Source organism: Lissotriton helveticus, chromosome 7, assembly GCF_964261635.1.
Source record: "Lissotriton helveticus chromosome 7, aLisHel1.1, whole genome shotgun sequence".
Classification (NCBI taxonomy): Eukaryota; Metazoa; Chordata; class Amphibia; order Caudata; family Salamandridae; genus Lissotriton; species Lissotriton helveticus.
The window spans coordinates 1570899120-1570917201 of NC_136068.1; the positions used below are offsets into that span (position 1 = coordinate 1570899120).

At 46.0% G+C, this 18082-nt stretch overlaps 1 protein-coding gene across 4 annotated transcripts in view; it reads left to right on the top strand.

Moving 5' to 3' along the window:
• The window catches only part of DKKL1 (dickkopf like acrosomal protein 1), a 1301767-nt gene that overhangs the window by 286773 nt on the left and 996912 nt on the right, over positions 1-18082 (top strand). Inside the window, exon 2 of one of the 4 annotated variants that reach the window (XM_078655083.1) lies at positions 1693-1895. The exons of the other annotated variants lie outside the window; for them this stretch is intronic. The gene's annotated coding sequence lies outside the window, so the exon portion shown is untranslated. The remainder of the gene's footprint in view (positions 1-1692; positions 1896-18082) is intronic. 4 annotated transcript variants of the gene reach the window in all.

Here is an 18082-nt window from a genome sequence, read left to right on the forward strand (position 1 = left end):
AGTAACAGCGAAATACCTCCCAGGAGGTTCCAATGTGATAGAAGATGTGTGCTCTAGGAGCTGATCTGGCATGAGCTTGTGGCAACTACATCAACCTTCCTTTCAGAGACTGCACAACGCATGGTGCCCATTCTCGAAAGAACTCTTTGAGTCATGTCTGCATCACCAGCTACCACGATTCTTCTGTTGGAAACCAGACCCTCTAGCTACCGCAACGGACGCCTGTCTCCAAGATTGGTCCACTGAGACGGGGTACGTTTTCCCCCGTTGGCGATGATAAAGAGACTCACAACACAAATCCACAGACAACAGGCGAAGGTGGTGTTAATTACCATGTATTGGAGGTCTCAAGTGTGGTTTCCAGTGCTTCTGGAACTTTCCTGGGATTCTCCAATCCTTCTACCCCAAGATCCATGTATCCTGAGGGATCCCCAATGCAATCCCCATCCTCTAGTCCAGCAATGGCGAGCAGCTTGGGCCGAAAGCACAAGCAAGCACTACAGATCAGCATGGACCAGATGGGTCGGTTGGTGTGTTCGGAGCGACCAGGATCCCAATGGGTGCGAAGTGATAGCCATTAGGAACTTCTTGCCATCATTAGTGGCCCAAGGCCCGGCATAGCGCACTATCAACTCTTATAGGTCGGCTATCTCAGCAGGCCTCGTGCTTGTCCAAGGGATCCCAGTTGGAGAACATCAGATGAGCTGTAAATTGATGCGAGGAATTCGCCTCACGCTGCCTCCGGAACCCAGGTATTCGTAATTATGGGACGTCAATAAGGTTCTACTCCAATCCCAATCTTGGCAACCTAAGAAATATTTGTCCCATAAGGAACTATCAGCTAAACTGACATGCTGTTGTGCCTAGTATCATGTCGTCGAGTGTCCGATGTTAGAGCTCCGGACATTTCCGTAAGGTTTTCTCCCCTGAAGGGGTCACCTTTCATATTCTTCGTAGAACCAAATCTGATTCCAGAAATGGTGTCCTATCAGCATTTGATAATTCCCCTTAATTGAGCGTCGTCAGATGACTCAAGGAATATGAGAGTATGACAGAAGTATGACAGAAGAAACTCGTCCTCCAGGGGAACGCCAATTATTGATTTCCCTAACGAAGCCTTACAAAGCGGTTACGCCACCCACCATAGCCCGTTGGATCAGATGGGTGATGCTAGAAGCGGGTATAAATGTATGGCAATTTGGCACCCATTCAGTGAGGGGAGCAATGGCTTCAAAAGCTTTCCCTTTGGGGGCCAGGCTAGAGGATATTATAAACGCTGCAGACTGGTCATCAGACTATATGTTCAAGAGATTCTACTTTAAACCAGTCATGGACATGGCGTCTTTGGTGGTGGATAAGCTTTAAACGAGCATAGTCCTCGCCTCTGGTCCTGACATAAAATGAAAAATGTCCTAGTAATCATGACAGAAAGTTTCAATTCTATTAAGGACGTGAGACCTGATCCCAACCCGGAACCGTTAAGATATATAACCATCGAGGTGGGCCCTTTGTATGGTATAAGTATGTGCTTTTGATATTGTTTAATCTTTGGTAGGTGACCCCTTGGGGGAACGGATTATGTATATGTCCATTATTGTTCATATTGTGATGTAATTGCACCATGGTCTAGTGATGCTTACCTGGGTTTACCTTGAGATCTGAGTCATTGGTTTGTTTTTTGGCTTCTTCCAGGTTCTGAGAGTTCCAAAGCAGACTGACAAGACTCGGGGATAATGTAGTTGCAGTAAAGGTTACACAGGAAGTACACACCCTCATAGACCATGTGGACTGCCTATTGGTGGATTGTAGATGACCCTTACTGCATGCACTATGGGAATGCTAGTTTTTTGTTGTTAATTTAAAGTTGAAACGGCTGGAAAAAGGAATAAAGGAAGGTGAGCATAATCCTCACCTCCGCATCCTTAATAGAATTGAAACTTTCCGTCATGATTACTAGGAAATGTTATGTTCTTTTTGCAGACTTTTTTTAACTGTGTGGTAAGCCTCTGACCACAGTCACCCACAAACCTTTGCTTTGCTAAATACTATTTAATATTATTTCCGCACAGTAAAAATGATTTGCCGTGGGAATTGTGGACTTTTATGGTTGTTGATGATGAGGAGTACTAGGTTCTAGGGTCGTGGAGAAGCGTGGCTCAGTGGTTAGAGGCGGCAGACCCGGAAGCTGAGATCGACCGTGGACCAGGGTTCGATTCCCTGCCTCGGCGGGTCTCGGGCTAAAAAAATTCCACGGACTCGACAATTCTCGCTCCGGTGCCTACTTGAATCACGGGGTCACACTCTGCAACTCTGGGCAATAGCTTGCTTAATCTCCACTACGGCCCCTCGCGGTGGGATGCCTGGCTTTCACCTTGTGGACACCCTGCCGGGGTTTCTCACAGGGGAATACCAGGACGGGTTCCCTAAGCAAGCACCAGGATGCCCTTTGGGTGACAGGTTTGCGCTATATAAGTACACCTACATTTACATTTACATTCTAGAAATGTTTGCCAGGAAAAATGTTGAGAGGGAGATCTTGGCATCAAAAAGTTTAAAGACCACCGATTTAGAATAAGTGTTTGTTGCGCATCAGTCACATTTTGGATAAAAATCTCCGCTTGGTCCAGTCGTTGGCTCATATGTTGAAGGTTTCTTTCAATTTCTGCCACATCTTTCCTAAGGTTCATGTATTATTTGAAGTGGCCTTTCTGTAATTTTTTTTTCAAGATCTGCTCTCATTTCTAGGAGACAGGATTTCAAATGATCTTTTGTGAGTGGTGCTAATTTGTCGCCTTTAACTGCCGCTCTCAGTGTAAGACTGCATTATTCACTAGGCGTGGGATACGTATGAGTACAGTTGTGTCCTATCAAAGAGCTGTGTTGCACTGTACCAGTGGTCTCCCACTGGTGCCAATGGTATTATGTGCTGAAGTGATTGGGTTAATCAAAGTTCAAGGGCCATCCCCTGCTTCAACCCACAAAAATACCCTTGTCCAGCTCAGTTTCAATGTGTCGGTCGTCATTTGGATCCACTGTAGGACCATCCTGTACATTGCAGACAGCCTCAGCCAGTCTACGCCTGATACAAGGACTTGTGTCGCAGTTCGATCTCCTCTCGAGTCCTGTTCTCATCTCCAGGTCGCTTGACTCTGCAGTCCAGAAAGTCAACATGGGACAGAGCTACTCTATGTGAAACCGCATACTCTCCTGCGGTCCGGTGACCCAGCCATTTATGCAAGCCGGACTCTCATCAAGCTCTCTGGCAGCTCCCAACTCCATCCAACCCCACGATCACAAGTGGGAAGCAGAAGCGGCCCCAGGGGTGGAGTAAGACCTCCCTGGGCACAGGGCACCACGCATAGCGACCTACTCTGGCACCATCTCAACCGGAAGCCCCCTTCTGAATATTTGTAAGTGTTTCTGGTTGTAGGAGAGTAGGAGCTGCTTCTTATAGTTACCACCACTTTTGATGATGTATCACTGTTGTTGACTTAGTCTGGCTGGGATCCAGCTATCCAGAACCCCAGCCTAGCTGCTTTTTCCTCTAAATTGATTGCATGTACTTTAGGCACCCTCCAGATTGGATACTGTGGTACCCTTAGCAGTCCCTAGTATATGGTACACTATGTACCCAGGGCATAGGTACCCCAGAGGCCTCTCATGGGCTGCAGCATGTATTGTGCCACCCCTGAGAGACCATTCAAACTGACACCACAGGTCTGCTACTGCAACCTGTGTAAGATGGTGCATGCACCCCTTACTTAGATATAGGTTCACTATATCTATTCTAAATCACTGCACATATAAACCTATCGGTCACCCCTATGGCAGGCCTTATCAATCCTGAAGGCAGAGTGCTGGGTTTTATGTGAGAGGGTGCTCCTGCATGAGCAGAGCCACTCTGCAGCCTTCTGAACCTATTTTCCGGGGTTGTTTGTGATGCAGCCAACCATATATATGTAATTGCATTATAACTTTGCGGTAAATGCTAACTTTAAAATGGCTGCTTAGAAACATATCCTGTTTGGTGCCATAAACCTTGGAATCATACCTCCACACCGGTACCTGGTGTGGGAGGTATGATTCCTCCCTTTTAGATCCACTACTGTGTGTCACCGGGCTACCCGTTACCAGCTTTATCGACCTGGGCATCATAAAATGGATGCTGCCACCCACAGACACGCGTCTGCCCTCCTGCTGCTGAGCTAAGCTCGAGTAGGGGAGTCTGGACAATAGGTTTTCTGTCACAGGGAGGTGTGACCACCTCCCAGACAGGTTTATTGGGGCTGGCTCGGTGCACTCTGAGAGTGTCTGACAGTCTGCACTGGGGGCACAATTGGTGTCCCTGTGCTTAGCTCTTTTCAAACCAGTTGCAGGAACCATTTGCTCCTGCTCTGATGTGAAACTGGACAAAGGACATGGGTGTATCCACCCCTGTGTCCTGAACCTCCCATAGGTGGGTCCCCAGAGTTTGTCCCACCCCTTCCTTAAAGTAGGAACCCTGACTACAGGGCTTTAGATTTTTCCTGGACTAAACTCTGAAAGCAGAAACCAGGTACTTTGATGATCTACACTACGCTGGATGACTGAAGAATCTCCCTTGGAGTACAGGAGTTCTCCAGTATTGGGGTATGTTTCATAGATTCACATGCCTGAATCATTCCCCATCGTCGGAGTGGGAGTCCCACGGTACATAAAAAAGTAATAATTATGCACATAATAACCATAACATAGGTAACATAGAACCAGGAAGTAAAGTAGCCATAAACTACAAGGAAAAAATCTTCCACATTTATGACTTGTCCAAGTCATTATATACAGTCCAAACTGCAGCCAATCAGGCGACAGCATCCTCCAGAATGTTCTCCTCAGAGGCTCAGGCTCTCAGATTTTCTACCGCACGTCGTGTGAAGGGAGTCTCCCTGAGCTCTGCTCAGTGCTCTTCTAATTCTTCAGGAATTTCTTCACTTCATGATGTCTTCCTCAAAGAAATCTCTCTTTAGACCTTGTGAATCTTGTGGGAAGCTCCGGCTGTTTTCTGAGGATCCCCACAAAAAGTGCATTTATTGCCTATATCCTGATCACCAGGGGCCATATGTATCAAGCTAATTAGGATTCGCAAAGGACGAAATTCTGCGAATTTCGGCCTATGCGAATGCTAATTAGATCAATGGTATTTATCAAACATGTTTGATGCAAAATAAGGAATTGCAAAATTTCCTTATTTTGCGATTGCACTTAAGGAATCGTGCGATTGCACTTAAGGAATCGCAAATTTTGCGATTCCTTAAATGCAATGTATCAAACAAAAAATATTCAAAAATTGCCATTAAGAAATCGCAAATTACCACCAACTTCTAGTTGGTGGTAATTTGCGAATTCTTTTCAAAAAGCTTTTTTACAAAAAAACACAGGTGCCATCTGACGCCCATACATGCCCGTAGGGCATGTATGTGCGCCATATGCCCCCAAATGTCTTTTTCAGGGGTGCAGCAGGGTGTTCTTGAGACACCCCTGCACCCTTGAAAAAATTCCTAATTTGCGATTAGCAAATTGCTGATCGCAAATTGCACTTTCATTCCTATGGGCCTCCTGGCCCATGAAAATGAATGGGTAATTTGCGATTAGCAATTTGCTAATCGCAAATTAGGAATGCTAAGGAATCGCTATTGAAAAGCGATTTTGTACATACATACCGTTTTGCGAATTCCAAATAGCGATTCCTTAAAATTCGCTATTTGGAATTCGCTAAACAGAAGTATGATACATATGGCCCCAGGTGAGAGAATGCAAAATATGCAGGGCCTTCCCTCAGAAAACCCCCAGAGACAGGGAAGGGCGTCTACTTCTGTGGCTACAGAAAATTAAGGATCAAGACAACCCCTTATCTGAGGTAGGAAGTATTGCCTCTGGCTCAATTATGTCCTCTAGGAAGAGGATTGCTGAGGAGGATCTATCTTCTCCTGGGGCTAAGGAGTCGAGAAAACAACCACCCTCTAAAGATACTGAATTGCCTTCCACCTCAAAATAGGCTCCTCCACCTTCTAAGAGTAAACCTCTGTCTTCTACGCCCTGAGAAAAACTGCGAAGTCTCTGGCTTCAAAACGAATTTCTGAGAAGGATTTACCTCAGATAAAAGTCCCGTCGTCGAAGACATCGTCGACTGTCACCTTCTCATCGCCGAGACCACAAATGATCATGTCATCGGCTTCATCTCCATCGACGCTGGTCTCCATCTCCGTGAAGCCCATCTCGTCAAAGAAAGGAAATTATGTCTACTGCCGACGTCCCGTCGACGACGAAGGTTAGAAAGATCTCGTTGACAGCCGCCTCGTCGTCGAAGACTGCCTCATCGTCGACGACCACCTCATCAATGAAGATTGCCTCGTCGACAAAGACTTCCTCGTCGTCGAAGACTGCCTCGTCGTCAAAGACTGCCTCGTCGACGGTCACTTCATTGTCACCAGCTCTATTGACGACGACTCCGTCGACGGCCCTCTCGTCAACCCTACAATTATCATCCTGCACAGAGTTGCAGGTTTGGTCAGCGTCTACGGCCACGGCATCCTCTGCACCGTCTACGACATCTGGGCAGTTGCCACAATTAACATCATCTTCTTTGCTACACAGACCTGGTTCTTCATTAAAGGCCCTCTCTCAGCTGCATATTTCCCCTACCAAGGTACTTCTCGAGTGTCCTGAGCAATTACTGGATTATGCGGAGGATGATGAGGAGTCTGAAGAGGATGACAGATTTCGCACTGGCAGGAGCCCTTCAGAATTGTTTATTAAATATCAGGAGGACGGCCAGGATGAACATCCTTTCCCAGAGACTGTAGCTCAAGCTCCTGACACGATACCTATAGCACAGATGCCTTTAGCTCTGCATAACAATCTTCAGTACATGTTAGACGATTATTATCACAGTTTTCCTCCATCTGAATCGGCGGAGTCCATTCCACCTACACCTGTGCCTCAAGCTCCTATTTCTACATTGAGGTCTCCGAGACCACCTTCTCCAGTGCCTTCTCATCATTCATCTGATGCTAACACCTCTGACGAGGATAGGGAGCAAGGAGAAGTGGATGATAGATCTCTTCTTACGGAGTGGGACGATTACCAAATACAAACTCCGTCTCCTTCAACTCCAGCTCCCATTGATTCTCCTCCAGTTGATATCGGAGGCTTTCATCTCCTTATGGAAAGGGCAACACAATGGTTCCTTCTGCCTATGGAAACAAAAAAGGATGAGTGCTTCCTATACGATTTTAAAGATCAGCCAAGGAAGCAGATACGGACTATCCCTATCATTGATTTCATTTGGAAGGAAGGATTGAAGGTCATGACAGCTCCTGCTTCTATTGCTGTGGTCCTGCCTCGGCTCGACAAAAAATATAAGGCACCAGATAACTCACCTGCATGCCTCATAGGTCAACCGAAAGCTGACTCTGTTATTGTACAAGTGGCACAAATCGGAGCTAGAAACCCCTCCTCTCCTATTACAGCTCCTCCGGACCGGGATGGAAGAAGATTAGACGCTATTGCAAAGAAGGTTTCTACCATGGCAGCGACGACCGTCCGTGCTGCTCATTCACTGGCTATATTAGGTCGGTACGACAGACAGATGTGGTCGGAGATCTCTCCCTACATCAACATGTTGCCAGAACCATCAAAGTCTGAAGCTTTAAAGATCCTACAAGAAGGGGAGCGTATCTCTGCTGAGATCATAGATTCGGCCGTGGATGTCGCATCCACAGGATTTAGACAACTAGCAGGTGCCGCAGTACTGCGAAGACAAGGCTGGCTGAAGTCGACATCTTTTCGCCAGGAGGTTCAGGCAAAGATTATTGACATGCCGTTTGATGGAGAATCACTATTTGGCCAACATGTGGAAGAGGCCCTTCAGACCATTAAAAAAGATACTGAGACAGCAAGATCTCTCGGTACTCTTCAATTTCGAAAGTCGTCCTTTCGGGGCGCTAAGGGACGTGGATCCTTTTCTAATCAAGGAGGCTACAACCAACAAAGGTCATACCAGTCCTTTCAAAGCAATCAACGATACCAACCTCAACGACAACAGTCGTACGGACAACGAAATACCTCTTATTTGCAGAATAAAAGGAAGCCCTCCTACCGCGGACGGCATTCATCTAAAAAACAGTGACAACCGCCTCCTGGCACCTCTTCTACCGCCTGCCCCTTGAAAAGTTGGAGAAAGAATCTCCCAATTTTATTCAAACTGGTCCGCTATAACATCAGACAAGTGGGTCCTGGACATCGTGGCCAGAGGCCGTGTTCTAGAGTTCATAAAGATTCTTCCAAACTGTTCTCCTAAAGGCCCACCTCCAGCTCATCTCAAGGAGCTTTTTTCCCAAATAAATTTGATGATATGAAAAGGAGCAATCGAAATAGTCCCTCAGTTCCAAAGAGGAACAGGATTTTATTCAAGATTTTTCCTGATAATGAAAACATCGGGAGAATGGCGCCCCATTCATGATCTTCGCTCCCTCAACAAATACCTAAAGAAGTTATCCTTCCGGATGTTGGCGCTTCAAGAAATCCTTCAACTCCTCTCTGCGGTGGATCACATTGCCACTCTCAACCTCCAGGATGCATATTTCCATGTGCCAATTCTACCCAGACACCAAAAATTCTTGCGGTTCAGAGTGGCTGGCAGGGACTTCCAGTTCAAAGTCCTCCCTTTCGGACTAAGTTCAGCAACCCGTGTGTTTACCAAGGTTCTACCACCGGTAGCCGCACACCTTCATCTGGAAGGGATCCAAATCTTTCCATACCTAGACGACTGCTTTATCAAGGCGAATTATTTTTCAACAGCAAGCGCCCACATTCAGAGATGTTTGTCCCTTTTCCAATCTCTGGGTCTCTCCATCAATCTCGACAAGTCACATCTTGTTCCATCACAAAGAAAAACATTCTTAGGAGCCACGTTAGACACACAACTGACTCAAGCATTTGTCTCAAACGAAAGACAAAAAAAGATTTGCAAACTGGCCCACCTATTGCAATCAAAAAGGTGCGTTTCAGTCCGGCAGTTCAAGTCTTTTTTAGGGATGATTTCTTCCTGCATCCCTTTGGTACCCAACTGCCGTCTCAGAATGAGGCCCCTGCAAGAAGAGCTCAACCACCAATGGTTGCAGGTTTCAGGGTCATTCGCATCACTCCTCGGATGTGAAAAGCCTTACTCTGGTGGACTCACAAAAAGAACGTGGAAAAAGGGTGCGCATTCCTAGTAGAAGCACCAAATTTTACCATCATCACAGATGCATCCCTCGAGGGATGGGGGGCACACCTTTAAGGGCTGATGGTCAGCTGCAAGTGGAACACCCAGCAAAGGACGTGGCGAGCCATCTTCTTGGCCCTGAAATCCTTTCGCACCATCGTTCTGGGAGCTTCAGTACTAATTCGGACTGACAACACAACAAGTATGCACTACTTGAACAAACAAGGAGGAACAAGGTCTGCCCTACTCTCTCAACAAGCCCAAGAAAACTGGGACTGGGTGATACGACACAGGATCAGCCTTTCAGCGATCCATGTTCTGGGAGTTTCCAATGTCCTAGTGGATTCTCTCAGCAGATCGACAGTATCCAATCACGAGTAGGAGCTGCATCAACCAACGTTGGATCGGATCTTTCAAGAGTGGGGTCGTCCCGATCTAGACCTGTTTGCGACCAATCAGAACCGCAAATGCCCATTCTTTGCAAGTTGGCTTCCACACAAAAGGTCCCACAGGAATGCCTTTTCGATGAATTGGTCGCAGATATATGCTTACACCTTTCCTCCGATACCGTTGGTTCCCAGAGTTCTCTGGAAAATGAAGAGAGAACCTTGTCGCCTAATTCTTATTGCTCCCAGATGGCCTCGCCAGTTCTGGTTTACCGAACTCCTGCTTCTCTCAGAATGCGATCCCATTCAGTTTCGACCAATACCGAACCTCCTGTCCATCCTGAACGGACAGGAGATACTGGAGAACCACAGATTACAGGTAAGTAACTATTGTTCTTACTCCCTTGCAAGGCAGGCACCGTTAACGCATCTGATCGGTTTTCATCTCCTGAGCTCCTGAGGACTACGAAGATTTCTGTAACACAGGAGGTGGGTTCCTGAGTGTTCCTGAGGTCAATCTGTCCTCTCAGCAATTCTGAGACCAGTATCCCTCATGCGGACCATGCAACCCAAACCCCTGTGCACTGTGTACTTTTGCAGCAGCATATGCTTATTGGTGATCCCTGAGGCTGTGCTTTGTGCTACGTGTAGTCCTGACCCCGAGCAGTAATTGCAGCAAAGATTTCCAGCCTACACTCCACGAGTGTTCAGTGGGCTGGTATTTTGTGATTCAGCTCAAGGTCCCTTCGCGATCCCCGGTCCATTGGCCTGTGGGTCACTGTGAAGTAACTTTGATTTCTCCTAGGCTTCCCTGGTTGCTCCAGACGTGCCCTGACTCCCCATAGCTTGGAGAGTCTCCTGGACCTTGGTGGTCCACATCGGGACTGGTTTCCTCTGCCCGCGTGGGGTGCATTTGGCAAAGCTTGTTGGTGTTCAATCCGGACACTGAACCCTCAGCACTCTACATCCTTTTTGGGACAGCTCACCTTTGGATTTTGGTTGTCGTCAACGTCTCCTGGTCCCCATGGCTGCAGAGTCAAGCATCCCGTCATCTCACCTGAAGCACCCGACATCGGTGGGCATTCCTCTACCGAGCCCCTGGTCACCCTGAAGTGACTCAGACTCTGTCCCCTCTGCTTTCTGGTTCTTCTCAACTCGGATCCAGGCTTGGATTCGACAGGACACTTTTCATCTTCCCGGCAGCAGCACTTCTTTGAGTCATGCCATTGAAAACGACTAAGGTTTCCGACATCACTTGACACCTATGCACCCGGCTCCCCTGGGAAGGGTACTTCGGTACTCACAAGGGTGCTGGCCTTAGAACCTTCTATGTTCCAAAGGGTTTGCTTGAAGTCCTCTCCGAAGTGTCCTTAATCTGTAATTTTCCAACCGCGACTTTCCCATAGAGTTGTACGGAGCTCGCGTCTGTATTCACACACTGCACCCGTCCTCCGTGGGTCCCCTGTGTCACTACTTTGGATGGTTCCTTGGGGTCCCAGCGATTATACGTGCTCTAGGCACTGTGTCTAGTCAAGTCGTGGTTGTTATACCACTTTCTTAGTATATGGTTTGGACTCCACCTGGAGCCCGCTGTGTATTGTGCTATTTACTGTCGTTCTATTGATTAATAATTGTGTGCCTCGTGCTCTAATCTCATATAGATGTTAGTAGAGAGTGTTTAGTAATAAATACATATATTTTATATATCTCTTGTGTGGTTCTCCTTTCATTTGGTTATTCGGGAGGTTTTAATCTGGAAAAACAAGCTTCTTTACATTGCTTCGAGACTTAGCCTGAAGGCTGCTCTCCGCAGCTACCACTACAATAGCTTTCTTTAAAGGTTGTCTTTGACCTAAACATCAATAAGGGTCGTTTGGACTGGTGCAAGGTGCCCACTTTAATTAGTGGACAGCATATGCCAGGCCATCTTCTCACACTGGTGAAAGAATTATGGACATGTTTCTATAGAGATATAGGAGTCTAGACATGACATTCATGTTAATGCAGTTAATTCTTCCTATCCCGGAAATTTCAAGCCTCCTTCTCCAATAGAGTACTTTGTATAGTATATTCAGCAAAGGTGGAATATTACTATCGTAAAGTTTGTGTATCTGTGTAATTAATATCCGCAGGGGCCCAATCAAAGCCATGCTTCATTGCCACTCCTAACGACATTTCAACAATGTTTTTTCTTGAGCATGACTACTAACATGGTTTTCAGCTCTAGCTCTTCCATAGAAACGTGCTTGCTTTACTTCATCTAAACTAAAGTGATATAGTCCCCTCTCTCTAAAAATGTAAGTAATGTTAGTAAGGTTTCTTTATTATCTTTTTCACTCATTTGAACGCTCCATTCATTTCACTTCATCTTTAAGAAAAACATGAACTTCAGGTTGACAGTGAATGTGTTTGCTTCATAAGTATGTTTTGTAATTGATTTCTGTAACGTCTGTTGTCTTGCTACTTTGTTCAAGTTTTTATGACCATCAGCGTAGATCCTATGATGCAGAAGAAACAATTACTTACTAGTAGTCCTAATTCTGCATTGTAGAAGTTTTCATTGATGTTATAAATGATTCGCCTGCCTCCCCACCTTTGTAGGGTTAGGCAAAGGAAACTTCTTATAAAACACAGTCTCTGTTAGAAAGGACTGACTTAGTTAGGCAACTGCCAGTATATCGCATCCAGAGTATGGGACGCTCCTGGAATGTTAAAGTGACAGGATACATTTTTCTTTTTCTCTATTTCCAATGTAGGTCTATTAGGCTGCATATTTTCCTTTTTTATTATACATTTTCAACTTATTTTGCAACCAATATGTTGCAATGCAGACTTGTTGAAATACAGATTGGAAAAAATGCCTCTAAAGGGTGCTGTTCATCATATGGACACTGGGACCCAGTGTTTATTTTCATGAACAATATATATGTATATATATATATATATATATATATATATAGAGCACGATGCACTACATGCGCAAATGAAGAAAAGACTAGAAGTCTACGAAGGCAAAATCAGGCAACGGAAACAGCAGAAGTTTGAAAGAGATACCAGAGATTACGAGCAAGGTATAATCCTTACATTTGCTCGTAAATACGATGCCCGAGACGAGATTTGAGGAGAAACAGATCCCAGCAACCAGCAGTTTCTTGGGACACCTCTGAATCCGAGGTCTCAGGGGCAGAACAGTCAGAGGGAGAATCAGGCGGCGGGGCAGGAGTAAGCGGACCAGCGCCTCCCCATTTTCACGAGGAGTTCGATCTCAGCCGACAGTCGTGGCTACGAGGGAGAAGGGAAGACCGCTAGACCAGTCAGCCACCAATGCACCAGGAGAGGTGGGGGGCACCCGCCCAAAAAGAGGGGCAGGTACCTACACCAGCCCGAAGAGAACAACACGAAACAAGTAATGCCCGCCGCACAGGACGCAAACATCGACAATCTGACAATCATAATTTTGACATCTAAAACGCTGACACCATCTGAGGAATCAGTCTTACAATTAGGACTGACTTTTTGCCCCACTAGTAACTTCGAATTTGTACAGACGCGAATAGACGTCTTCAAATTTGTAAGAAATATCAAACTTCTCAAGTTCTTCAAACTGAAAGGTATGGAACCTGGTAACATCTCTGGTTTTCCATCCCAAGTACTGGACAGGAGTCCTATCAACGATCTGGAATTAGGAAGGATCCACTATGAATTCCAACAATCCAGGAACTATAGCCACTGGAACCAGTCCTACTAGTCCACAAATCAGAGAGGCTAGTCCATTCAGACCAGTGTCCAAATTTCTACCACAGACACCATTGGATACGATAGACGTCTTCCATGATAAAGTGATGTTGGATCTTCGCAAACTCAGAGAGAATGAGTGAGGCAATAACAAACCATTGTGGAATCTTTCATATGAACAATGGAAGGCTGTGAAGGATCTTGAGTCTGACAAGAGTATAATAATTAAACCCTCCGACAAGGGCAGAATGTAGTTTTGCAGACACGTACCAACTACTGCAATGAAGCCCTGCTACAACTAAGCAATCGGGACAACTATCAGCCGATCACTATGAAGGAACATCTGGAGAGCGTTACCCAATAGGAGTCATTGATCCTGAAATGGCATGAAAAAGGAATGCTTTCTATGGAGGAGTACAGATTTCTCCAAGTTTCCCACCCAAGACCACCCAACTTTTATCACCTGCCTAAGGTGCATAAGGATGCGGAGAAACCGCCAGGGCGTCCGATCATTTCTTCTATTGGTGGCCTACTTGAGAACATGCTACATGGGAGACAAGGGTTAAAGGAAAAGCAAAAAACCAAACCCACATTTCAAATTTTGTATTTATCAAAAAAATGAGATGACACAAATATTTACATTATCTTCAACAGTTCAAATAAACGGCGCAAGGACTGAAAGATTAAAGTCAAAGTGAAAAGGGGTGCTCAAGTGGAGAAGAAAGGAGAAACATTAGAGCATAGATTCAATTATTTACAAAAAACACAATCAGACGGTTTTATTTCCGCTGATCAGGTGGGCCTGTCCAAAATGGTTTTCTAAAGGGAAAAACAAAAGGGGACGGTGGAGGGTACAGGCACAAAAAACTAAAATTGTCGACGTTTCGACCCTTGTGCTCTAGGGAATTTTGCTTCCTCGGCTGCGGGTCTTCCTCAGGACTAGGAGGGGGGTGGGGGGGGAGAGCAGGGCGCGGGGCTGGCCGTGATCGCTCTCTTTGTCTGGATCAGCCACCAACACAGCTGGTTAGGTGCGACTCCCTTCTCGCTGGTTGGGATTCACCTAGTTTGAATTCAGATGGTCTCTTATTGAAATTAAATATTTGTTTGAAGATTAAAACCAGTAGTATATGTGGCAGAAATTTCCTACCGGCGCCTCCTGGGCAATCCGGTAATACAGGGAAGTATTAAACCACAGTAAGTGCCCCTGTATCCAAACTTGTGGCTTCGAGATTAAATTTGCCACTGATTTGCTCCCGCAGGGGTACAGGTATCCAAGTTGCCTGTGAGGCTATCACCCTGCGTCTTACAATGGGTTCAGACGAGTTAAGCACCAGTCGCCGTCTCCAATTCCAAACGGGTGGAATTGGAGACGGCGACTGGTGCTTAACTCGTCTGAACCCATTGTAAGACGCAGGGTGATAGCCTCACAGGCAACTTGGATACCTGTACCCCTGCGGGAGCAAATCAGTGGCAAATTTAATCTCGAAGCCACAAGTTTGGATACAGGGGCACTTACTGTGGTTTAATACTTCCCTGTATTACCGGATTGCCCAGGAGGCGCCGGTAGGAAATTTCTGCCACATATACTACTGGTTTTAATCTTCAAACAACTATTTAATTTCAATAAGAGACCATCTGAATTCAAACTAGGTGAATCCCAACCAGCGAGAAGGGAGTCGCACCTAACCAGCTGTGTTGGTGGCTGATCCAGACAAAGAGAGCGATCACGGCCAGCCCCGCGCCCTGCTCTCCCCCCCCACCCCCCCCCTAGTCCTGAGGAAGACCCGCAGCCGAGGAAGCAAAATTCCCTAGAGCACAAGGGTCGAAACGTCGACAATTTTAGTTTTTTGTGCCTGTACCCTCCACCGTCCCCTTTTGTTTTTCCCTTTAGAAAACCATTTTGGACAGGCCCACCTGATCAGCGGAAATAATACCGTCTGATTGTGTTTTTTGTAAATAATTGAATCTATGCTCTAATGTTTCTCCTTTCTTCTCCACTTGAGCACCCCTTTTCACTTTGACTTTAATCTTTCAGTCCTTGCGCCGTTTATTTGAACTGTTGAAGATAATGTAAATATTTGTGTCATCTCATTTTTTTGATAAATACAAAATTTGAAATGTGGGTTTGGTTTTTTGCTTTTCCTTTAACCCTTGTCTCCCATGTAGCTTGATTCTTTAAATGCAGATTGAATCGCATTTCTAAGCTATAAATTTATCTGTGGACTAAGTCAACCTAATTAATAGTCTAGGGCCATTGTTTTTGTATATTATTGATACCCAGGTCCTTTGATTTTGTGGGTGTTACCCCATTGATTTAATGGTCTACTTGAGAACATGTCCAGATTTGTTGACTTTTACCTCTTTCCATTTGTACAGGAATTGCCCTTCTATACGAGAGACACAAAAGACTTTCTGAGGTATATTGAACAGACCCCCCAGGATTTCGCGATTTCGCGGTTTGCCACGAAATCGGCACTTTTGTAAAAATGCCGCGATTTTTACAAAAATGCCCGCGAAATCGGCACTTTTGTAAAAATGCCGCAATTTTTACAAAAGTTTGTGTCTAGTTGTGCCCCTGATCCCAATCTTTGTTGATAACGGCCTGGTAAAACCCTTCCTTTCCCACATGGCTGGCTGCTTAAAATATCAATAAAATGCCTGATCTTGAACTGAATAAGTACTGAGCTCTCAGGCCCAGTACTTTGAATAGAAAACCCCTGGCAATCTGTGCGGTCTCAAAGAATGCTTCTCGATAGTGGAGCTGCATGCTGACACTTTTCTTTCGGAGTTTTACATAACCCGAGGGTATCAGAGTGCTTTACCTTTTAGCAGGGACCAAACCAGTGACGAAGACGTGCCCATGACTCCGACGTGCTAAGTCTGCAGCAAAGACAGGAGGGACTCCTGCAGAAGAAAACTCGGAGAGAGAGTGACCAGGACTTCGATACATCCCCAGGCTACGCTAACCTTAGCTGCGAGGCACCAAGTCAAAGGGTGCCTGATGAGGCTTGGACAAGACTGCACCACCGTTAGTAAGTTTTAAAAAACTGGCCCATTGATGTCTGGTGGCCATACACTCCCTGCATGATGCAGATTCGTAAGGCATCTCAGTACAATGTATAATTTCATTACTTCTGGTAAGAATCGAAATACAGGCTAGTTTTATTTGTCTAGTGCTAGAGTTTTTTATTAACGATACCGGAGTCCTGGTACCAATGTCGGAGCAACACATGTCACCTACAGTTACTGCAGCTGAGCCAAACCTTACAGAAATATTAATTTCTCCCTTTATCACTTTCCAAAAGATAGTTATTGCCACCACTGATACTTTTGATTCACCTCTTGCCAAACTGATAGGGACAAAGGGGATCATTTCAACCATGGTAGGTGGCCTTCCATTACACCCGGTGAGCTGAGTGCTTCGGTGGACCTTCTGTCATTTATGAAGCGCTCCATCTGCCATCGAAGTGCTCTGCACCTCCACTGAAACAGCATCTTGTGTTTTTAGGCCACTTGGAATGTGTTTTATTTTTTTAAGCAAGCTTCCAAAGTAGGAGTTTGTTGGAGGACAAAATAAAAATCAGTGGTGCATACATGGAGGGAGATGTTTTCCTGTAGTTGGAGGCCACTGTTTGCTTTTCCTGCATAGGTCCAGATGAGGACAGAGAAAACCAGCCAGACCCTCCAGGATTTTGCGATTTTGCAGTTTGACGCAAATCTGCACTTTTGTAAAAATGCCGCGATTTTTACAAAAGTGCCCGCAAAATCGGTACTTTTGTAAAAATGAAGCAATTTTTACAAAAGTGCCCGCGAAATCCCTTCTGTGAGGTGGAGGCAGCATCTGATCTACTGCCCGGTTCATTATAGTGAACCAGAAAGTATGAAGTGTGGATACAGTATAAATACAGGTGTCAAGGTCTGCACTTGCCAGTGGAGGAGGCCTAGTCATCTGGTCTGGCAATGTGCAGGTACAGCCTCGCAGGCTGATCAGGGTCACAGTGGCAATGTACAGGTATGGCCCCCTGGGCAGATCAGGTTCTGAGCTTCAAGGTGCAGTAGAAGCTGCACATCACGGCTACAGTGGACAATAGTTATGGGCACAGTAGGATGACACAGTCTTTGGGGCAGTTCTCATGTAGGATCCACAGAAAAAGACCAGTGGACCGCCTCAAGATGCTGGTCACTCATGGCTTCACTCGCTGAAGTTATCCACTTACTCTGTGGTGCAAAACACTTGGAACACCCCAGGCTTCTCCTCCTTGAAAGTCTCTCCACCTGCAAGGCCAGGCACACTCGTTCCCTCTCACAGCACGTAGGGATTCTTATAGGCACTAAGCGGACCTTTAGTTCTTCCTGCAGTAAGTGCAGACTTTAGGTGATATCCTAACCTCTGGGATGCAGGTCGTCAATAAGACACCAACACTGGTTGCACAGCACCTCTTATAAGGAACTTAGAGGAGCACTCCATACTTGGTCAAAAACAACATGGGACTTGAACATAGTGGGTGGCTTCTGAATCAGTTTGGGGCAGTTTTCTTTCAAGTGTGTTTCTCAGGCAAAGCCCTCGCAGCAAGGTAGCTGAAGGATCTTCCTCCATCTGTGGTCTTGTGGACCCATGGGGTGGGTCCAGGGCCAGTTGGGCAGAGCGGAAATGCCTCGTGGGTGTTTGGAAGGGGAGGCGGTGGTTAACCCCTTCCATGCTGATGACGGCCCCCAGCCG